The sequence below is a fragment of the Mauremys reevesii genome, linkage group 2, assembly GCF_016161935.1.
Source record: "Mauremys reevesii isolate NIE-2019 linkage group 2, ASM1616193v1, whole genome shotgun sequence".
Classification (NCBI taxonomy): domain Eukaryota; kingdom Metazoa; phylum Chordata; order Testudines; family Geoemydidae; genus Mauremys; species Mauremys reevesii.
The window spans coordinates 142,011,149-142,035,563 of NC_052624.1; the positions used below are offsets into that span (position 1 = coordinate 142,011,149).

Below are 24,415 nucleotides of genomic sequence, written 5' to 3' on the forward strand. Positions count from 1 at the left end.
TACATTTAACACAGTACTGTACTGCACAGTATTTGCTTTTTTTTTGTCTCTGCTGCCTGATTGCATACTTCTGGTTCCTAATGAGGTGTGTGGTTGACCGGTCAGTTCGTAACTCTAGTATTTATAACTCTGAGGTTCTACTGTACTAGCATATAATTATAACACTGAACATAGGAATGTAGGTACATTTTGGTTTGGTGTTTTCTTAAGCAAGTTTATACATGTCATTAATCATTTTTGTTTTCAATATGATATAAACAAAAGTAAAATGTTCAATTATATGAAAACAATAATCCGGAGTTGTAGGCACGAAACATTACACAATCAGAAACATGAAGAGTTGCAGACTACCAGTAAAGGTCCATTTGGCCATGCAGTATTCTGTAGCATAAGACCAACTTTGATGTAATGGATAGGCTGAGTCTGTTTCTCAGTTTTGAATGGATGTATTCAAGTTTGAAAAAATTTCTTCTGTGCTCGCTGGACACTGATATAGTTGCACCACCAGTTCTATGAAGTCAGATGGAAAGTGAGTATCCTTCAGATTTTCCCACCCTGGTAAAGGGTAATTTTTTTCCTTGATAGCAGATGAAAACCTTAATTTTGGATTCGACAATTCTTCTACTTTAAATGCAAGTAAATGTGGCAGAAAGTCGGGATTTTTGCTGAGCAATCTCTGCCTTGCAATTTTTTTTGTTCATCTGAAAAATTTCTTTCCAGTGTATTTTGGATGAAGGAGATTGGCCATCATGTCCACAGGAGTAATTGCCTCATGAAATCTCTTTTTTTACTTTTGCTTTGTATGGGACAAGATCTTCATTTTATCAGTAGATCCAGCCATGCTTCACATACAACAGTGATTTTTTATTTGTCCTTTTGGAGTGCATCCAGTGCCAGAGCAACTCATTTCAAGTGACTGATCAGGTTATTTTCTTCTTGGTAAATCCCTTGATTATTAATTATACCGACCACTCTATCTTCAAATTTTGCCTTATGATAACACTCAATCCTGAGATAATGTGGCCAATTTTTATAAATATGTTTCCAGGCATGTTATTTGACTGTTCTATCTTGTGTCACCAGGGATTTGGGATTTTACAGAACTTGGCATATTTTTAACTAGCCTTCAGGCTGATGGTTATTATAAAAATACATTTGTAAATCCACATCATGTTTCATCAAAGCTCTTGGTGTAAGGGCTTGTCCAAGTAGATTTAGCCAAAGTGATGCACATCTATATATAACCAAAGTGTTATCATTTTATTCCAAATCACTTCTCATCTTTTTCTCATTGTCTGTCAGGTAGCTCTTAACTCAACTGTACAGTTAATTTGCTAATACCTTGGCTTCTGTTGCCAGTGTAGCACAGTAATTTCCAGTTTTCTTATTGCTTGCAATATCAACCGATGATTCAGAAACAGCAGTTAGCTATCATGGGTCACTGTGAAGATTACTCCATCCAACTTGTATTCATGTAACTGCTCTTTCATGTAAATTGTTGTGTGTTTCCACCTTTAAGCCATCGGTAACTGCTTCTAACAGTTCACCTGACTGGATGTTTTGTAGCCCAGTCTTAGGCAGCTGATCATTGTTTGAAAAATTGGACACCCTATAAGAAATAGAAAAGAGAATATTATAGCCAAAAAAATTCTGAAATTTTCAAGTCTACCTTGAAATAACCTGCAGTTATTTTTGTTACAAACATATCTATTTGTGGTTGAAAAACCATGATACTTCTTGTCTTTGGCTGACCTGGATATTGCTTTCTTTTGATATACTTGGCAATGGCAATGTCGTATTATCATTACCTTCATCCTCAGAGTCTGACTCTAATACTCTAATACAGAGTCTGACATACGTTTAACCAAAGTCAGTAGTTCCAGTGTGTTTATGCTGTCCACTGCATTGTTCAAAATGTTTCCTCACATGGACTGCCTTCCCACTTACCTTTTCTCTGCATATAAGACTCTCAGCCATCTTCATGAACTTTCTTAAAATAGCCATGAAATGCGTCAAGTGGTCTTCCACCCTTTGCTCATGTTGAAATATTTTGACTGGAGTCATTGTATTCACTGAAGTCAGTTGCAGCAATTGCACTTCAGCCAGCCAGATTACGACACAGAGTACTGGACTGACACTTTGGCAGTTTACCTCAGACATTGAAACTTCTGTATCTGGGAATCCCCATTCTCTGTGCTTGTTAAACATGTAAATGCTATTGCTAAACAAAGGAGAAATCCCAGATGCAGAAGTTTCAGTTTCTGTCTTAAGGTAGTGAAGGCAATAGCATAGAGAGTCTTTTGTTGTTGTATTAATTGTATATCCTTTAATTAAAATTAAATAGACTGTTACTTCAAAACTATTACCAAATTGCAAAACATGTCAGTAATTTTCATTAATAAATTTCAATCATTTATTTTCCTGGTTTAAAATGGTATCTGTCAGTGTGCTATACTGAACTAGTTTTTCCTGTATCTTTCTGCACCCCAAAACAAGTCTTGGATATTTTTTTCTTAGCCTGTCCAGAGGGCTTCCTGTGGGAAAGGGGCTATTAACCTCATATTCAGTCTACATTCAGCATTCTATTCAATACTAAAGTAACAGCCAGTTGCTCTTCCAACTGGTAAGAAAAATATCTTCCTGTGAAGCCATAGAGGGTTGTATTGTGTTTGGGTAATGAGTTAAAGTGTCTGATATTTATGCAGTGAAGATGGACAGCATTGGAAGAGAAGAGCTGTAGATTGTCTACAAACAGATGCTGCTATTCTGGTAAATGCAGGTCTCCTTATCTTTACTTTGTTTAGTCTTTACAGCTAGAATAAGCTGCCTTTACCACTGCAAAGCATTTATTATTCTTTCCTCAAAAATACCTTTAACACTTGATTTTGAATGTCCATTATAATGAGTTCCTTGGGTAATTATGTAGGCATCCCCAGTATTTCCTTACTCCATGCTGTATTTTAGTGTTACTCAGTTGACACTTAGGGCTCAATTAATAACCACAAATACCTCATCTTTATGGTACTTATTTGGCTCTGCTCCAGGTCCCTTAGTAGGGACTGTAAGAGAAACACATTGCAAGACACAGTACACTTCCTAGAAGGTAAAAACAAAACTATTTCTAATGCCCTTCCTCCCCCAGCAGCCTCAGAAGAGTGGAGATTTTGTCTAGGCCAGCAAGGGGAAGAAAACCTTTAATCCTTTGGGTGTAAAATCCTTAATTCTTCTTGAGCAGGGGAGCATCCTTGGCTGATGAGTTGGACAGAAGGGTGGAGCCTATTGACTTCTGTGCACTCAAGGGGAGAGCTTAAGTCATTCTCCCTGCCTGGGAATGCCATGCTATGGCAGAAAGAAAAGGCTGAGATGGGTGTGGGTTGTTTGGTCTGTTGCTTTCTGGGGGGGTTTCAGGCCTTCCTTTCACCAAGCCAGGTTCATGAGAGGAATATTAGATTTTAAAATTCATTTGTTACTGCTTGTTCCCAGTGCAGGTGCTTGTTCAGTAGGAGATCAAGTTCCTAATAAACCAGATCTGGAAGAGGATTAGGGGATGGTATCTCTTAAAGAAACTGGGGAATGGTATTGGGACTTCTCACGTTTAGTAGTGAGGCAATAACCTCCTTTCCCCAGCCCCTTAACCCTCATATGGGGTGTATGGGGTGTTCAGGGAGGGGTAGCACCTCTGGTGTAGGGGCATGTCGTGTCCTTTCAGGGCAGCTCGTCCACCTTTGGTCCCCACCTGCCACTCAGCTCTCACCTGTGGCTCCTAGTAGCTGTAGCATGCACAGCGGCCACACCCCGGGCAACAGCTTCGACAGGCTGGCCAAACCAGGTTGAGGGTAGCCGTCAGGCATAGACCTTCGGTGAGATAGGGCCTGTCTATCCCGAGCATGTGAAGACAGACTCTGGCGGATTGAGCGGATGAGACCTTTTGGAATAAGACCAACGGTGATGAAGGCGGTTTCTGCAAGCGATGTGGTACACTAAGAGCACGGCAAGACGCGAAAGACGCCCTGGTCAACCACTGCGCCCAGCCCATCTCCAACCGTCTCGACTTTTGTCCTGCCATTGGAGCAAGATGGAATCTGGGAAGAGAGAGTGAGGCTGACTATGCGCACCTCTCCCTCACTTTAATCCAATTCACGCACAAGTCTTGACATCCCTCTGATTCCCGTAAACTTTAAAGTCCTGTGGCGATGGGCGAGCGACGAAGCAGCAGGTGTGGATACACTGGGAGCTGTAGCCGCGGACCTGCACACAGGCAGCTCAGGTCTAATGGTCGTCTTCTTGCTGACCGAAGCAACAGCTGGATTCGGCGTCTACCTGAGTGACTGAGCAGCCCTCTTTAGGACTGCACTGCTCACCTCCGTAGTAAGAGGAAGGGGCTAGAAAAGGTGCCCTAAACATTGTTTGCTTCATAGAACCCTGGCCAGCTTACCGCGGCTGGAGGGGATCCCTTCTTATGCGGTCGAATAACAAAATTTCAAAACAACAAAACGCAAGGTGACACCACTCATTATTGGTACATGGAATGTATGCACGCTTCAAGACAACCCCTCAGCAGATCGACCAGAAAGAAGAACAGCTCTGGTCGCCAGAGAGCTCGTAAGATTTAACATCGATATTGCGACACTGTGTGAAACTCGTCTAGCCAATGAAGGTCAGCTCACAGAAACAGGAGGTGGTTACACATTCTTCTGGTGTGGACGTAGCAGTGACGAACGTCGTGAATCTGGAGTTGGCTTTGCGGTTAAGAATCATCTTGTCCGCAAACTTCCCAAGTCTTCCCAAAGGCGTGAACGATCGACTCATGACACTGCATCTTCCACTACCGAGAGGAAAGCGAGTTATACTAATCAGCGCTTACGCACCCACAGTGACGAATCCGGATGAAGTAAAGGACAAGTTTTATGAAGATCTTGATGCCCTACTTTCATCCGTGAAGCGCACCGACAGGCTGATTCTACTTGGCGATTTTAATGCGAGAGTAGGATCCGATCACTCTGCCTGGGATGGCGTCATTGGAAAAAATGGAATCAGCAAATGCAACAGCAATGGCCTACTACTATTGAAGACATGTGCGGCTCATGATCTGATCATCACCAATACCATCTTCCTCCTGCCCACTCGCAAAAAGACGTCCTGGATGCACCCACGTTCCAAGCACTGGCATCTCATTGATTATGTCATCGTGCGGAGGAAAGACAGACAGGATGTAAGGGTGACTAAGGCCATGCCGAGTGCTGACTGTTGGACTGATCATAGACTTATCATCTCTAAATTAAGCCTTCACATCAAGCCAAAGAGACGTCCGCAGGGAAATAAAGCTGTGATGAAAAAGATCAACGTCAGTAAACTGAGGAACCCCAACACAGCAGCTTCACTAGTAGAAGATCTCGACAACCAACTCTCAGAGCTGCAATTAGAGGAAAACGTTGAGAGGAACTGGGAACGCTTCTGAAATATTGTGCACTTTTCTGCACTAAAGGTTCTTGGACCCTCACACAGGAAACAGCGGGACTGGTTTGATGAAAACAACGAAGAGATCAAGGCTTTACTTGCTGAAAAGCACCGCCTTCACCGTGCTCATCAGAATGACTCGTCGTCAACAGCTAAGAAAAATGCCTTCAACAACATTCGCAGGACCGTACAGAGCAAGCTTCGTAAGATGCAGGACTCCTGGTTGAGTGCCAAAGCAGATGAAATCCAGGAGTTTGCTGATAGAAACGATGCCAAACGGTTCTACGAAGCCCTTAGATCCTTGTATGGACCTCGGCCTTCAGGGAGTTCCCCTCTACTGGACTTAGATGGTGTAACTCTCATTACTGAGAAGACTCTGATTCTACAGCGTTGGGCTGAGCATTTCCAATCCGTACTGAACCACCCATCTTCCATCAATAATGAGGCGATTGACAGAATGCCCCAGGCGGATATTAATTACAGCCTGGACGTTCCACCATCAGAGACTGAAACTCTACAGGCCACCAGTCAGCTGTCTAGTGGCAAGGCCTCAGGATCTGATGCGATTCCAGCAGAAATCCAGTCCTTCTGAAATCAAGGGTCCATTCCTCAGGAATTGAAAGACGCGTCCATAGTACACCTCTACAAGAGGAAAGGAAATCCAAAAGTCTGTGATAATCATAGAGGAATATCACTGCTTTCTAGCGCAGGTAAGATCCTTGCACGAGTGTTGCTAAATCGCCTGATTGACCACCTGGAACAGGGTTTACTACCCGAGACACAGTGCGGCTTCCGCAAAGAGCGTGGCACTGTGGACATGATCTTCGCAGTTCAACGGCTCCAAGAGAAGTGTCAAGAGCAGAATCGTGAACTGTATACCATCTTCGTGGATCTTACCAAGGCTTTTGACACTGTCAGTCGCGAAGGTCTGTGGCGCATCATGTCGAAGTTTGGGTGCCCTGACAGATTCATCCTGATGGTACGTCAGTTCCACGACGGCATGAAGGCTCGTGTTCTGGACGACGGAGAAGCTTCAGAGGCCTTTCCCGTCACAAACGGCGTCAAGCAAGGGTGTGTGTTGGCACCGACCCTGTTCAGCATAATGTTTTCAGCTATGCTGTCAGACGCCTTTCAGAACAGTTCCTTGGGAATCAGCCTGAGATACAGGGCTGATGGGAAACTGTTCAACCTGCGAAGACTCCAGGCTGTCACCAAAATAAAGGAGACTGTGCTAAGAGACCTTCTTTTTGCTGACGACTGTGCCCTGAATGCTGGATCAGAGCAGGAAATGCAAGCTAGCATGGATAAATTCGCAGCAGCATGCGATAACTTCGGCCTCCTCATCAACATAAAGAAAACCGAAGTGATGCACCAGCCAGCTCCGAAAGCCCAACACCAAGAGCCCACCATCATAGTGAAGGGACAAAAGCTGCAAGCAGTGGACCAATTTACATACCTTGGCAGCACCCTTTCTCGCGCAGTGACAATTGACATCGATGTCAACTGTAGAATTGCTAAGGCAAGTTCTGCATTTGGCAGATTGTTGACCAACGTGTGGGACCGCCGTGGAATAAGCCTTGCTACAAAGCTTAAAGTCTACCGAGCAGTAGTGTTAACTACCCTGATGTATGCCAGTGAGACTTGGACTGTATACAGGAGGCACGCTAGGCAACTGAACCACTTCCACACGACTTGCCTCCGCAGACTTCTGAGGATCTGGTGGCAGGATAAGGTGCCTGACACAGAAGTCCTCTCCAGAGCAGGCCTGCCGTCAGTTTATACTCTGCTTATGCAAGCCCAGACACGCTGGGCAGGCCATGTTGTAAGGATGCCAGACCACCGCATCCCCAAACAGCTCTTTTATGGTGAGCTGTCTCAAGGAAAGCGATCGCACGGGGGACAAAAGAAGCGATACAAAGACACACTGAAAGCCTCTCTTAAGTCCCTGGATATTGACATCACCTCCTGGGAAACCCTGGCACAAGACCGATCGACATGGCGTATGCTGATCCATCAAGGCTGCCAGACATCTGAGGCCAGAAGGATAACCCTAGCACAAGAGAAGCGAGCACTCCGTAAAGCCAGCGCTGTAAATGTTGTAACAGTGGTGCCCACACATGTCTGCCCGACATGTGGCAGAACATTTTGTGCCCGTATTGGCCTTATCAGCCACCTGCGGACGCACTGTGTACAGCTCACAACCTGCTAGATGTCAAGGTCTTCTTCGAAAATAATGGACAAACATCAACCTTCATATGAAGAGAGGGTGACAAGGTCCCAGCAATGGTGCAGGGACCAGGTGGAAGGGAGGAGTTGGCAGGATAACGCCAACAGCCCTGCAACAGATAGAAGAGATTACCAAGGGTGTGGAGGAGTGACCTGGAGTGGATGAGTTATTACTGGATAATTCCCAGCTGTTTCACATAAAGTTGCAGTCTAGTTAAACCACTTTTCTGGTTTCTTGTCTTTCTCCCTTCAGTGTCTCAAACACAAATCTTGTGTTAGTCATTCTTTGTATCCTTGACTTAGTGACTAATTTTGGTGATGTGCTAGAACACTGCAAATTATTTTGAGTATAAGAACTGTATAAAGCAGGCCTTGGCAGTCTAACGAAAGGTAGAGATGTATGGCCAAATGAGCAAGCTGGGAAAGGAGACGGAGATTACTTTTGTTTTGGACTAGTGGATGAAGATGTAGCAGGACCATTCTCATACCTTATTTATTACTACAGAGCACTTACAGTGAAACAGTACCTGCCCCAACTATCTTCCAGTATAAAACAAGGATCATCCAAATCTAGTAAGAAATATTTGTCCTACCTAGAAGTTAACAAGCATATACATGTTCACATTAAGAATACAGTTTGGAGAAGAGAATTGTAGGCCTTGATCTACCAATGAGATCTGTATCTTTAATGATCTGCAAAAGCATTCATGCTAGCAGATGCAATTGCAGGATTGAGGTCTATGTTGTAACCATTTGAATTATTCCAAGAAGTTGGAAACTTTCTACAATTTTAGAAAGGTATTCATATTTTTCAGTGAAAATACCTATATATGCAATAGGTAGCATTTCTAACAGTTATTATGACATCTTCATGCCTAAGACACTCTCCCTGTTCCAGATAGGAGGCTTAATTGTGCCCTCAAACAAACTCATGTCTTCACTTCAAGTAAAAAAAAAAAATCACAAACACATCTCTGAACACAATTCTCTTCATACTGCCATTTCCCCTACTGTGTTTCTGATTGTCTTAGCATGTAGTCTACTACTTGATCTGCTCTAGAAATCTAGAAGCCTCTGTTCATTGCCTGAGCATTAGTCGGGGATGGGGCTATCAAGGCCAGGACTTTATAAAGCCGTGAGAAGTGACCAGGGCTGCAAACAGGGAGTTTTGAGAGGGAGTTGGAAAGGGGGCGAGGGACACTTGCCATTCTTTAAAATTTTTAAACTAAACTATAATCAAAACTTCTTGATTTAAACAAAAACCCTGTCATTATCCTAGGTAGCTGTAGGAGAGAATACAGGCAGAAGCCCAGCAGCAGAGTGGGGGCTATCTTGTAGCATGTATGTTTACCTGCCCTGTGGGCGGGTGGCGTATGTGTGCATTTGGTGCAAGGAGGTCCTGGCCCTCAGAAACCACATTCAGGCTTTGGAGGCCAGGGTGGCGGAGCTGGAGGAGCTAAGGGAGGCAGAGAGGTATGTTGATGAGGCTTTCCAGGACACCTCCGGTCAGACAGCCCCTGCGCTGTTGAGAAGGATGAAAAGGCCCAGGGAAGCAGAGCAGTCCATGGGAGCAGAGGGAAACTGTCCCATAGTTGGGACCCTCCTTCCAGATGATGCTGGGGTTGCCTCTCGCACTGAGGTTACCTCTCCGGGGGAGGGAACTCCAGTCACAAGGAAAAGGCAGGTGTTAGTAATGGGAGATTCAATCATTAAAAACATAGATAGCTGGGTTTGTGATGACCGGGAGATCAGTATGGTGACTTGCCTGCATGGTGCGAAGGTTGCGGATCTCTCGAGACACCTAGACTTATGTGTAGTGCTGTGAGGAGCTGATGGTAGTGGTACATGTAGGTACCAATGACCTAGGGAAGGGTAGGGAGGACATCCTGGAGCCCAAATTTAGGCTGCTAGGAAAGAGACTGAAATTCAGGATCTCTATGGTAGCATTATCAGAAATGCTCCCAGTTCCACATGCAGGGTCAGGTAGGTAGGCAAAGCTTCAGAGTCTCAGGGTACGTCTACACTACGGGACTATTCCGAATTTGCATAAACCGGTTTTGTAAAACAGATTTTATAAAATCGAAAAAGCGACACACTACACACAATAAAAAATGTGTGCGCGCCCCATGGTCGGCGTGGCTAGCGTCGATTTCTGAGCGTTGCAGCGGGTAGTAGCTATCCTATCCCATAGTTCCGCCCCCCGCCCCCCGCCCTGAACTTCCTGGTTGAGATCCCAGTGCATGGGGGCAAAAAAATCATGGTCGCGTGGTTCTGGGTAAATGTGTGTCGTCACTCCCTCCTGGGGAAAAAACAGAGACAAAGCATTTTCATTTTTTTTTCCTGGATTGGCTGAGATGCCAGCATGGCAATCATGGAGCTTGTTTTTTTTTTGTTTTTTACTCTCACCGTATATGTGTATAGATTGCAGCTCACAGAGGATGAGCTAGCAGCGCTACACAGAAGCATGCTTTTGCTTTTGCATGCATGATGGCATGGTTGCTAGCCATACAATCAAACCCCTTCCATTCCCTAAATTGGGATGAGGATGATGATGGCTAAGTGTACCATTGTACCATACCACCTGGCCAAATCCAGCCAGGCCAAAAGGCCAGCCAAAAGATAATATTTGTACCCATATTGCCTTCCTTCCATTTTGTTGTACCATTAGCCCCTGGCTGATGGTGGCCTGGCTGATCAAAAGCAAAAATAGCAAAATGATTGAGAGAGGAAAAACTCCCCCTCCTTTGGGTATCTAAAAAATAAATCAGTGCTGCTAGCTATAGAATAAGTGTGCTAGAGAACCACGTATCCCAGAGAGAGAGACAGAGCTGCTCTGTGAGCCTGCAGAATTATCTATCTATCTGTATCTGTGCTATGCTCCTGCTCCTGTACATCCCCATCTGTCATTTCTTCTCCCAGCCTTTCTCATTCTTGCCTTCTTTGTGTCCCCAATTAATAAAGTGATGAAATTGATGAATTAATAAAGAATGCAGAAATAAGACACAGTGAACTTGAAATGACAGGAGCTGAAGTGAAGAGAGAGAGAACAGCAGCATGTCCAGACAGGAGCAGTGCCCAGCCAAGCCTAGCCCAGAGCAGCCACCACTTTCCATTTTGGCTGAAGGGTAGGGGCTGAGGGGGGGGAGGATGGAGCTATGCCATGGATGGAGATGAGCCATATTATGGAGGACCATCCATCCATCAAAAAAAACATCCCCAGGCAGAAAAAGAGGGGCCAGGGTTGGCTGATGATTGTACCATCAGCTCCTTTTTTGATGATGAGATGGGATTTCTGATTTGGATGGATTGTATGCTGATGACGATCATGGATGCTGATGCCAATGCATCGTGTGCCACATCCGAGGGGGCATCAGCAGGCCCAGTTGCAGCATCAGTTGGTGTGGTGTGCATCGTGTCTAAAGTTCATCTGCAGCATGATCAGTAAAAGAAAGGTGTGTGAGTTGTAAAGGGTGAGGGGGGGTGGGGGTGTGGGGGGGGGGGTGTGTGGTGTGGTGGGGTGGTGTGACATGCCTGAAACATTTGGACTGGTTTTTTGAATGAGCTTGCAGGACTTTTCAGATAACAATGCAAAGGAAGAGGCATCAATCCATGAGGGAGTCCATGAGTCCATTTGATTTCCGTCCATCTTTCATGCTGCAGTGCGCTGGAGTCTGTCATGCTGCAGTGCTGCTGCTTCTGTTTGCTGATTGTCTGGAATTTTTTCTGTCTGAGAGCTGATGAGAATCATTTCGCTGACCGCTGATATTTTCGATTTGCTTACAGGCGGAGCATTTTCACGGCATTTCCGACATTTGCGACACCATCGCTGATTGGAGCTGCATTTTTGATTTCAATTGATCCACACTTCACACTGGGCAAACATTCCACACTTCCACTGGGCTTTCCTCCAAAAAGATAATCACCCAGCGAAGGTTCCCACTCCACGATAGCTCGGAGGTCAACTGTGGGCAATCCATCCACGATATACGAGTACACTGGTGCCCACACCCATACTAATCCCGTATTAATAACTTTACTACTATTACTTAAGATACCGAGCAGTAGGTTAGATAGTAGCTTTAAAAAGCGGTTAAAAAATCTCCATAAGGAAGTTTTCGAAATTAATTAAAATCGATTAAATGTTTGTCTCTGGTAACCTAGTGTGAAGCCCTCAATGTGTGGATGAGACGATGGTGTAGAGAGGAGGGGTTTAGATTTATTAGGACCTGGGGAAACTTTTGGGATAGGGGGAGCCTATACAGGAAGGATGGGCTCCTCCTAAACCAAAGTGGATCCAGACTGCTGGCACTTAACAGTAAAAAGGTTGCAGAACAGTTTTCAAACTAAGCGATGGGGAAAAGCCGATTGCTGCAGAGGAGCATGTGGATCAGACAGAGACTTTTCTTAGAGGAAAGCCTATTGATAGAGATTCTCTAGGTTTTAGTCAGGAGGAGAGGATGGAAGAGGATAAACTATAGGCCAGATCAGACAAGAAACATTCACATAAAAAAGAATCCAACACCTCAGAAAAGGGCAGACAAATAAACAGTGACAAGTTTTTAAAATGCTTGTACACAAATGCTAGAAGTCTAAATAGTAACATGGGTGAACTAGAGTGCCTCATGTTAAAGAAGGATATTGATATAATAGGCATCATAGAAACCTGGTGCAGTGGGGACAATAAATGGGACATGATCATTCCTGGGTACAAAATATATCGGAAGGACAGAACAGGTCGTGTGATGGGGGGAGTGGCACTATATGTGAAAGAAAATGTAGAATCAAATGAAGAAAAAATCTTAAATGAATCCACATGTTCTATAGAATCTCTATGGATAGTGATTCCATGCTGTAATAAGAATATAATATTAAGGATCTATTATCGACCACCTGACCAGGACAGTGATAGTGACGATGAATTTCTAAGGGAGATTAGAGAGACTATCAAAATAAAGAACTCGATAATAGGGGGGGATTTCAATTATCCCCATATTGACTGGGTACATGTCACCTCAGGATGAAATGCAGAGACAAAATTTCTCGATATTTTAAATAATTGCTTCTTGGAGCAGCTGGTACAGGAACCCACAAGGGGAGAGGCAATTCTCAATTTAATCCTAGTGGAGTGCAGGATCTGGTCCAAGAGGTAACTATAACAGGAACCCTTGGAAATAGTAACCATAATATATAACATTTAAAATTCCTGTGTTGGGAAGAACACATCAACAGCCCAACACTGTGGCATTTAATTTCAGAAAGGGGAACTATGCAAAAATGAGGCGGGTAGTTAAACCGAAATTAAAAGGTACAGTGACTAGAGTGAAATGACTGCAAGCTGCATGAACACTTTTTTCAAAGACACCATAATAGGGGCCCAACTTAAATGTATACCCCCAAATTAAAAAACACAGTAAAATAACTAAAAAAAGAGACACCGTGGATTAACAACCATGTAAAAGAAGCAGTTAGAGATAAAAGGGCATCTTTTAAAAAGTGGAAGTCAAATCCTAGTAAGGTAAATAGAAAGGCGCATAAACACTGCCAAATTAAGTGTAAAAATGTAATAAGAAATGCCAAAAAGGAATTTGAAGAACAGCTAACCAAAAACTCAAAAGGTAATAACAAAATGTTTTTTCAAGTACATCAGAAGCAGGAAGCCTGCTAAACAACCAGAGGGGCCCTGGACGATCGATATACAAAAGGAGCACTTAAAGACGATAAAGTCATTGAAGAGAAACTAAATGAATTCTTTGCTTCAGTCTTCACAGCTGAGGATGTTAGGGAGATTACCAAACCTGAGCCGTGCTTTGTAGGTGACAAATCTGAGGAATTGTCAGATTGAAGTATCAGAGGGGTAGCCGTGTTAGTCTGGTTCTGTAGAAGCAGCAAAGAATCCTGTGGCACCTTATAGACTAACAGATGTTTTGCAGCATGAGCTTTCAGATTGAAGTGTCACTGGAGGAGGTTTTGGAATTAATTGATAATGTTAACATTAACAAGTCACCGGAACCAGATGGCATTCACCCAAGAGTTCTGAAAGAACTCAAATGTAAAATTGTGGAACTATTAACTATGGTTTGTAACCTGTTCTTTAAATCAGCTTCTGTACCCAATGACTGGAAGACAGCTAATGTAACACCAATTTTAAAAAAGGCTCTAGAGGTGATTCTGGCAATTACAGACCAGTAAATCTAACGTCAGTACCAGGCAAATGAGTTGAAACAATCATAAAAAACAAAATTGTCAGACACGTAGAACATAAATTGTTGGGAAAAAGTCAACATGGTTTCTGAAAAGGGAAGTCATGTCTTACTAATCTATTACAGTTCTTTGAAGGGGTAAACAAACATGTGGACAAAGGGGATCCAGTGGACATAGTGTACTTAGATTTCCAGAAAGCCTTTGACAAGGTCCCTCACCAAAGGCTCTTACATAAATTAAATTGCCATTGGGTAAGAGGGAAGATCCTCTAATGGATTGAGAACTGGTTAAAAGACAGGGAACAAAGGGTAGGAATAAATGGCAAATTTTCAGAATAGAGAGGGGTAACTAGTGGTGTTCCCCAAGGGTCCGTCCTAGGACCAAACCTATTCAACTTATTCATACATGATTTGGAGAAAAGAGTAAACAGTGAGGTGGCAAAGTTTACAGATGATACTAAACTGCTTAAGATAGTTAAGACCAAAGCAGACTGTGAAGAACTTCAAAAAGATCTCACAAAACTAAGTGATTGGGAAACAAAATGGCAAATGAAATTTAATGTGGATAAATGTAAAGTAATGCACAGTTGGAAAAAATAACCCCAACTATACATAAAATATGATGGGGGTTAATTTAGCTACAACTAATCAGGAAAGAGATCTTGGAGTCATCATGGATAGTTCTCCAAAGACGTCCACACAGTGTGCAGCAGCAGTCAAAAAAGCAAACAGGATGTTAGGAATCATTAAAAAAGGGTAGAGACTATGATGGAGAATATCTTATTGCCCTTATATAAATCCATGTTACGCCCACATCTTGAATACCGCATACAGATGTGGTCTCCTCATTTCAAAAAAGATATATTGGCATTAGAAATGGTTCAGGGAAGGACAAGTAAAATGATTAGGGGTTTGGAACGGGTCTCATATGAGGAGAGATTAAAGAGGCTGGGACTTTTCAACTTGGAAAAGAGGAGACTAAGGGGGGATATGATAGAGGTCTATACAATCATGAGTGATGTGGAGAAAGTGAATAAGGAAAAGTTATTTACTTGTTCTCATAATATAAGAACTAGGGACCACCAAATGAAATTAAAGGGCAGCAGGTTTAAAACAAGTAAAAGGAAGTTCTTCTTTACACAGCACATAGTCAACTTGTGGAACTCCTTGCTTGAGGAGGTTGTGAAGGCTAGGACTATAATAGGGTTTAAAAGAGAACCAGATAACCTCCATGAATTTAAGTCCATTAATGGCTATTAGCCAGGATGGGTAAGGAATGGTGTCCCTAGCCTCTGTTTGTCAGAGGGTGGAGATGGATGGCAGGAGAGAGATCACTTGATCGTTACCTGTTAGGTTCACTCCCTCTGGGACACCTGGCATTGTTCACTATCGGCAAACAGGTTACTGGGCTGGATGGACCTTTGGTCTGACCCAGTATGGCCATTATTATGTTCTTATGTTGTTCTTATGTTCTCCTTCAGGTGAGAGCGCTATAAAAACAGCTCCTGCTTGTGAGATTTGAGACATTTACAGGAAGTTTCTATATTCTGCCCCATACTTTGGATGTGATTTCAGATACCTGTGGCACCAGGGGCCCCCATTTTAAAAGAGTTCACTAATTTTTAGTTAACCAGTCAGTACATCTCTCTTGGCGAGTATATACTCCTGCTTCAATGCCCTGACTTAGGGGAGGTTAATAATAAATGTGCACTGTGTGTAAAAACTCATTGCAAGATTAATTTGAAGTGCTGCAGTTCTCTTCTCCTGAATTTGGTTTTAGTATTCTGCATACTGCAGTGAATATTGATCTGAAATTTAGAGCCTAGCCAGAAGTCTTTTCCATGTCTGATAATATTTCTCTAGGACAATGAGGTGAGATGATTAAAAGGAATCATGGTGGCTAAGGAGAGCATGAAATGCAAGGCAATAAAGTCTGTACTGCCAATTTGTTTGCAGGCCATGCCCTTAAGTCAATTGGAGTATATGTGAAATAAAGCCATTAAACGTCATTTCTATTCAGCAGAGAAAAGCAGTGGAGATGTAATGAGTGGCTTCAAGCTTTGCCTTTATCACTAAAGAGGCTGTATTAAGTAACATTGTAACTTATAGTCTATAGTTCTCTGAGTCCAAATTAATTTGGATAAAGACCTTTCCCTCTCTCTCATTCTGCATGCCTACATACTAATTGCCTCCTCCCTGAAACTCTCCAATAGGCACCTGATTTCAAATGGCTCTTTTCTTTAATAGGTCCACACCATTCCTTTGTTTTTTACCCTTCAGCAAGACACTGTGGGTATGTCTGCACAGCAATTAAACCCCTGCCACTAGCCCAGGTCCATTGATTTAGGCTCACAGGGCTCAGGCTGCTGGGCTTTAAAATTGCAGAATAGGTTTTTCAGGCTCGAGCTGTGTGTGAAGGACCCCGGAGCCCGAACGTTTTACAGCCCTGCCAGCCCAACTCTAGGAGCCCGAGTAAGGTGACCTGGGCCAGCTGTGGGTTTTAATTGCAGTGTAGACCTATCCTGTGCTTTTCTTCCTGCAATGTTCTACCAGGCAATCAGATCCTTTGCATTACTTTGAGCTTGCTATGGAGCTTAGCAGCTTTCACAGCTCTGCTGTTTAGGCTTTGCTCAATACTGAATTTAAACACCGGGGCTGATCCTGCAGTCCTAACTCAGGAAATAAAAGCATCGTGAAAGCCAGCATAAGGTTTTCTTGTATTTGTTTTCCCCTGAATGATGCAGGGAGAGACCTATAAACTGCTGCTGGGTGCAGTGCAGAATACAGTGAATTCTTGTTCACGAGATGTCTGATAACTGACGTCTTCAGTATGCAGCACACACAGGGACCAGATCTGTATGCAATACAACATTTTTGTTTTACAAGGGGTTGTGTGAATATATGCTTCAGTTTCAGTTCACCTGGATTTGAAATTACTAATTTTGAGTTTGAAACCCAAAAACAAAACATGAAATTCAGTGGATAGTGCCAGGTTTCACATCAATACAAATGATGAACTGCATGTTGTTTTGACAGGAACTCATAAATCAGCCCAGGATTGCTCAAATGGTTTTTCAAACCTCAGTTGAACCTGGGCTGATATTTGAATTTGTAATAAAATGTGAAACAGGGTGAATTTGTGCTTTAGGATTTTGTAAGAAGCATTTTGCAGAGCTGCAGACAAGACTAATTACTCAGTCTTAAATTCTAAAAAAAATCGAACAAAGTTTCTTCAATTTTTAGTTTTGCACGAATTCTGAACATTTCAGTGCTGGCTAGAGCTGAGTGAATAACTGCTTTCCAGTTCAGTGGCTGAACCAAATAAATACAAAAATCAACCTGAAACAATTTTTTCGCCCTGGCAAAGACTACTGGGAAAAAAATATTTGTAGGTCAAATGAAACCATTTATTTGATCTGAATCAGTGATTTTTTTGTTTGTTTGTTATACCTTTTGGGGTTTCTTTTTTAAATAGAGCTAAATTTCAAAACATCATTTTGAAATGAGGAGTCAAACTGTTTTGTTTTAAAAATATCAAAATTTCAACTTTTTTTTTTAAATTCTTCAGCTGAGACTATTCGCTGAATTTGACTTCATTTTGCAAATGGCTTCAGGTGACCCAAAACGAGTTTATTTTTTCAGCAAATAAACCATCTGTCCAAAAAATGTCACCCAGCCCTAGTTCTGGACCCCTCTAAAATGCTGCCATGTCAATTATGCATTCTAGTTTTATTCTGCTAGACAACTATCAGAGCTCTGTATGCACTTGGATTAAGATGAGACCATGCTTATTTTCTTTTCTGAAGTAAAGATGAATATGAATTAATTTCCTTTTATATTTATTTATATTTTTTCAATTAAGGGGAGAACAGAAAAAAGACAAAAAAACAAAAGGGTAAAGGAATCAGAAGGAAGGGAAAGAAGAAAAAAGCAATGGTCAGAGAAGGGAAATGAGAGGAATATCTCAGTTTTTATCTGCTAGGAATTAATCAAGTGTTTTGAAAAAGTTAGAAAATTTTGAAAATATTTGATCTGAGTTCCCTTTTCTCTGAAATGTCATTCACTCTTTAGCTGCCAAATTGGCCAAACTGCTGTACCAAATTTCTTTCCTTGAAGGCAGATTGTTCTTCCTGCCAAGCAATAGATTTAATTTGGTTACAGGCACTGTTGTAGAGAACCAACATTTTCTGTGATCTGGAAATTTTCCCAAGATGACAGTGATATCCCAAAACAGAGTTCTGAGAGGTATTTTTTTAAATAGATATCCATTATCATATGAATCATCCTACCTATTTCTAGCTAAAAGGACTGTATCCAGGGTCAGGTCTCAAAACTTGTGAGCTAGGAGACCCACATCTCCAGCAGCAGTCCATTTTGGCAAGGACCATGTACTGTAATCGATGTGGAGACCAATGAGAACAAAATATATAATTTTCTACTGATTCAGCCTTAATTATAGCACCATAGTACAGTTTATAATGTCTTTCAAGGCACTTCCCCATTGGACAAGGTTCAAAGATATACACAAATCTTTGTTCCAGGCCTGGCACAGAAATCTTAATTAGGAACGGTCTTCTGGGCCAGGAAGTTGTAACAGCTACAGCTAATCAAGTGAACCTGTAGCTTTCTCTCCACAACAATTCTGGAGTCTCTCAACCACGCAACATTTCAGGACCAAATTGATGAAGTGAAAGGACAGTGCTTAAAAGGTACTAAAAACTGAACCACCTGTCTGTTTGCTACAATCTTTGAACATTCAGCCACCTCATTATGTGAGTCCATCCACTGCTGAACACAAACCTTGCCTTGAAGTAGCTTTTATGCCTCACAGCACTACTGTGCCGTCAAGAAGTGGAGAAGAAAGGAAGGACATATGGAGCTTTCAAAATGAACATGAACATTTGATTAATCAAAACCCCTGTGAGTCTAGCCTATAGAGATGATGCTTGTGTATGTTATATAGAAATGTGCTGAAATGTAAGTAGGCCCAAAAATCTATTTCCTAAAAATAGTCTTAACAATAGTCAAGCAGGGCCACCGGGAGGGGGGGGGCAAGTGGGGCATGGGAAAATGCTAGGTCACTGAACCTGTCTTGTAAAATGATTTGTGATTGAACTATTCTCCAATCATAGGCAGGGTTCCACAAGAATCCTCCCATGCAGGTTGCTCAGGGCCTGAGGACCCCAAAGCTTCCAGGGTCTATGGCTCCGGGGACGCCCCATCAGACAGACTACCCTGGGGGCTTCCAAGGTCTACAGCTCTGAGGCAGCCCCACCAACCCATGGCTTCAAAGGTTTACAGGCTCCCTGCCACAGAGCTAACTGAGGGTTTTGCTGACTGAGCCCTGAGAGTTCTATTAAGAGTTCAGCTCCTCAGCAGGGAACTGGATGCCCTGAGAACTCTGATTGGAATTGGGGCTCTCAAGGCTTCCAGCCTTCCTGCTATGAAGCTGGGAACCTAGAGGTTCTGAGACAGTCTCCCAGCATCTGGAGCAGGCTTGCCATGTGGGCTGCCCCATGTAAACTTTTGTTTTATGTATCCCCAATTAGTAGCTTACAGATAAAGAATCCAGGACAGTTACAGATAATTTAGTGAAGGACTGTGAATGACACAGTGAGTGATACAATTAAAGATTTCATTTAAAATAAGAGTTAGTTGAAGAAAACAATCATTACTATATAAACATACACTGCCTTGATACTCACATTCTAAGATGAAATGATGCATCTAGGGGTGATCAGTACCCGAATGGGAAGAATGGGTATAATCGTTTCAATAATCATACCTGGATGATAGATGGGGGGGGGGTGCCTAATCTAAAATTAGTGTGCTACCCTTTTTTATAATCTAACAACATCCCATCCTTAATTGGCATTAAGCCTGCCTTTTAACATATATTTATGCTACCATAATTAAAATACCTTCTACTCATTCATTGACTATTTAATATTAGACATCACCTTTAATTAATATCTGTGTGAATGCCATACCTATAACTATCAATATAGATAGCATTTTCCAAAACATTAACATTTTACCTAAAACACTTGTAAAAACTAATTAGGATGAAATCGTATTTACAACAAGACCTAGGTTATGCCTTAATTTATTTTTAACTAACCTTTGAATTTTCTCACTTCACATTATTCATATTTTACTAGACCTCGCTTGACTACAGGGCTGCCCAGAGGATTCAGGAGGCCTGGGGTCTTCGGTGGTGGGGGCCCCCAGCTTCGGTGGTAATTTGGCGGCGGGAGGTCCTTCCGCTCCGGGACCCGCTGCCGAAGTGCCCCGAAGAACCACGGTGGGGGGCCCTCACCGCTGAATTGCCACTGAAGACCCAGCACTTCGGCGGCAGGTCCCAGGGCGGAAGAACCCCCTGCCACGGATCTTTGGGGCACTTCAGCACCGGGTCCCGGAGTGGAAGGACCTCCTGCCGCCGAATTGCCACCGAAGACCCAGAGTGGAAGAAGCTCCGGGGGCCCGGGCCCCGCGAGAGTTTTCCGGGGCCCCCAGAGCGAGCAAAGGACCCTGCTCCGGGGGCCCGAAAAACTCTTGTGGGGGCCCCTGTGGGGCCCGGGCTCTGGGGCAAATTGCCCCACTTGCCCTCCCCCTCCCCCCAGGGTGGCCCTGCTTGACTATTGTCAAGACTATTTTTAGGAAATAGATTTTTGGGCCTACTTACATTTAAGCACATTTCTATATAACATACGCAAGCATCATCTCTATAGGCTAGACTCACAGGGGTTTTGATTCATCAAATGTTTGTTGAACCTAAGATGTTTCTGCAAACTGTTTTGAGTTTAATGAATTGCTATTTTCTGATTAAACTTGTTTTGTTGAAAAGTTTATGACTAGCTCCAATCACAATATTCCACACCTTTATGGTCTCTTATTTTATTTGTGATTTTATGGTTGACTTTCTGAGTCATTAGGGAAATTTATATACAAGGATTTTTTGTTGTTTTGTTTGATTTGCTTTTTTTTAAAAATAGAGCCTCAATTTTGCAAAGTATTAGGTGTTCTTAGAGATTCATACGAAAAAAAATATTTCACAAATCAAATTCACCTAATCTTGTAGTATTCAGTGTGTATGTGTTGCTATTAGTGGAGTAAATTATTTCATGACACTGGTATTTGTTTTTCTGTGCTTATGAAATTAATGCTTCTAAAAAGATACAGACACCATTAAAGTGGTCACTTTTTTAATGTTTTTTTTTTAATAAGAGCAGACTAATGGCCCAGTTCTGATCTGATATTCACTAGAGTAAGTGAGGTCAGAATCAGGCTGTTATGCTGTTGGGTATTTTCAGGCTACCATTTCAACAAACAGTACATGTGGCAATTGATTATACCCATTATACTATGAAATTATATAATTTCCCATGCCATGTATTTCATAGTGTAATGGCCACATTTGTAGTGAACATATGTTTTTACTGTTAATGTTAATTTCAGTGGGGGATGTGGGATAGCCAGAAATCATATTGCCATGTGTATGTTAAATTGAATTATATATTTTTTCAGTACAATTAGAGGTCTATTCTCCCACATATATACATCCAATTAATGTCAATGGGAGTTATGTGTGTGCATCCAGGGAGACTATAGCCATATAATGTTGGCATGATTAGGATTTGTTGTTGTTGTTGAAACAGAGCTAATGTCTTCCTTGTTAAAATTACTGTCTGCAAAAAAGTTACTCATCTTGGCATTGCAAACTATTTTTATTCATTATCTAAAAAGAAGACTCACATAAATAGGTAAGGAAGCTGTTTGAAGACTTTTGTCATAAGATACTGCTGCCAATTGTCATAACCAGGGTGTGGGTGGTCAGGCCCAGTTGTCAGGGCAGGAGTCAGGAACCAGAAATCAGGAACTGAGCAGGGAAAGTACCAGGATGAGAACAAGGCAGGCACAGAAACAATCACACTACAGACATAAGCGGTGAGCAGCCAGCAACCTGCTGGTGCTGAGCTTAAAAGCAGGCCTGCTAGGTCCCTTCAGCCAATCAGGCAGTTCTTCTGTAAACCTGATGAGTACATTAATCTGCCTGGAAGCTGGGCTGGCTACTCCTCCAACTCTGCTGAAGGTGCTCAATCCTGACGGTAACATTTGCTCCCTTTCTGACAATGAAGTAAGTTCTTAAGTATGTATTTCTGTAGTCAAATGTGACTACTCCGTTCCACTAATCATCCCCCAATCCCTCTGGCAGCCTTAGAGGATATTTTGACATAAGATATCCAAAACACGCAGTCTTCAGTGTTACTCTCTGTGATCCATTCCACAATTGAGTAACTGCCTCTTGTTCCAGCTATGGATAGTTTAAACTTTCCTTTTGCCTCCTTTTAAATAAGATTTTAAAGAGGAAAAAGACAAAGATATTTTACAAGGAAGACATAGGTTTGATAATACCTGACCATCTATAAGTAGAATCCCCTGCTGTTTCCTGATTAGTTAAGGGGTAAAAAAAAAAAAAAGAAAAGAAAAAAAAAAAAGATTAGCCAGTTGTGAGATTACAAGGGTACAATCTGGGCCAAAGACCAGCTATTTTCCCTCGTTTCTTCAACTTGGAGTGCCTGTTACACTGCTTCACTGTGAGAGTTACCACTCCTGATCTGCTCTCACACAGCCTCCAGCATGTAAATTACTCCCAATTACATTATATGAGTGCTATACCCAGCCACTCTTGAATTACACTTCAGAGCACCACCAGCAAACTCCCAGTCCCAGGGTTCCCCAGACATGTGCGTCTTGTACTGCTCAGCTCTCTCCTGGACAATACAAACACATATAAAGTCTGCCATTTTGTTATTTGAAAATGATATGCACAAATGCTGTTATCTCAAATGTAATTTCTCAAACATGTCAATCCAAATGCACTGGTTTAGATAAAACAGTAAAACACGTGTATTAACTACAGAAAGATAGATTACAAGACTACAAGAAATATAATTGGTTACAAGAAAATAAAAGTAAAATGCAACTAATGCCTAACGTAACGAGCTAAGTGATTTCAGAGCAAAGGTCTCTCTTGCCACATGTTTCAACAGTCTTATTGGCTGGATTTCTCTCTTTCAGGATCCCTACCCCATTCTAAAGATTTTTCCTTTGTTCTTCAGGTGTTGTGGATCTCATGGGTAGAGAGAAAGTGGGAGAGAACTTATAGTGCTTTCTCTTCTTTGAGAATCATCTCCAGCTGAGGTCCAGGAGACAAAAAGGTCTGTATGAATGGGAATCCCAAGTTTCTTTGTCAGGATGTAGATTTTTGCTCACACCTTCTTCCTGTCAAAGAATGTCCCCTTAACCATATGATGGTCTATTTGATTGTATTGACGGCTGGCTGAGGTGTCAGCTAGGCTTATGTCTATGGGGCACTGGTTTGTGACTGATCTCCAGGCTTGGAACACGTCTTAGTAATATCATACAGTAGAATCTTATAACTTTACATGCAGTGTTGCCCCACATTTTACCAGGACAATAAACAAATTGAGTTTTGAAATGATACCTCACAATGCATACTTTGTACAAAATGTATCATAGCCCTATTAAAGGGGCAAACATAGGGGTACACACTGTCACACCAGTCTTATTTTTAACGTCATCAAGGATATGCATGTTTCATATTATTCCATTTTCAGTAACAGTAGGTGTAAGAATAAGAGTTAGACTCTTGGCGTGCAGTCACTGCACTTGCACAAAGTTCCAGTTGACTTGCACTGGGCTTATATGTACCAAAGATCAGAATCCTGGATATTTGTTATGCCAGATTGTGTTTAAATAGTCATGTACCACAGAGCAGAGGTAAACAAAACAGATAGGCAAGTGCCCTAACCACTGGACTATCCTAAGACTTGGGAGACCCAGATTCAAGCTCTGCTCACCCACCAGCTTCTTGTGTGACTTTGGACAAGTCACTTAGTCTCTGCCTCAGTTCCCTATCTGTAAAAATAGGGCTAGGAATACTTCTCTACTTCACAGGGGTGTTGGCAGGATAAACACATTAGATTGTGGGGGGCCTTGTACCTAAAATAAATAGAAACATGAGAACTGCTTTTCCTACAAAGGTTGGTTCAAACTAGCTTACTGAAGTTTGTTTTCATCTCTTGTTCTGTATTGTGTAGAATGTGTATAGGGATTTATACTCCTGGGGAAAATCCTAGATGCAGGAATATTTCTTAGAAAACATATCTTGCATAATTCAGAGTCTGACTTTCCACTAGACCTTGCACTAGTAGCAGCCAAGAGTAACTACTTACATGACAAATATTAATATCCCTCTGTAACGTGCATTACATAATAGCATTATTTCATCACAACAAGTCAGTTATATTGGCACAGAGCTGAAGACAGGCAAGAACTGAAATACGTAGTATCAGTTGGTACCAGCAAATCAAAAATGTGCTTCATAGTTTAATGCAATCCATAGGGCCCCAAATATGATGTACATAAATTGGTAGGTGGCAATTGCACAAACACCAGGTTTTCTCCACACTGGTCTTGACAGATGGAAAGCATATGCCCTAAACACC

General features: G+C 42.2%; 1 long non-coding RNA gene across 2 annotated transcripts in view; it reads left to right on the top strand.

Annotated features, from left to right (window-relative positions):
- LOC120398916 overlaps window positions 1-24,415 on the top strand; it is a 70,222-nt gene that overhangs the window by 38,348 nt on the left and 7,459 nt on the right. Inside the window, exons 1-2 of one of the 2 annotated variants that reach the window (XR_005594806.1) lie at window positions 21,905-22,020; window positions 23,006-23,104. This is a non-coding gene — a long non-coding RNA (uncharacterized LOC120398916). Of the gene's footprint in view, window positions 1-21,904; window positions 22,021-23,005; window positions 23,105-24,415 lie in introns of those variants that run through there. The other variant, XR_005594808.1, reaches the window with a different exon arrangement.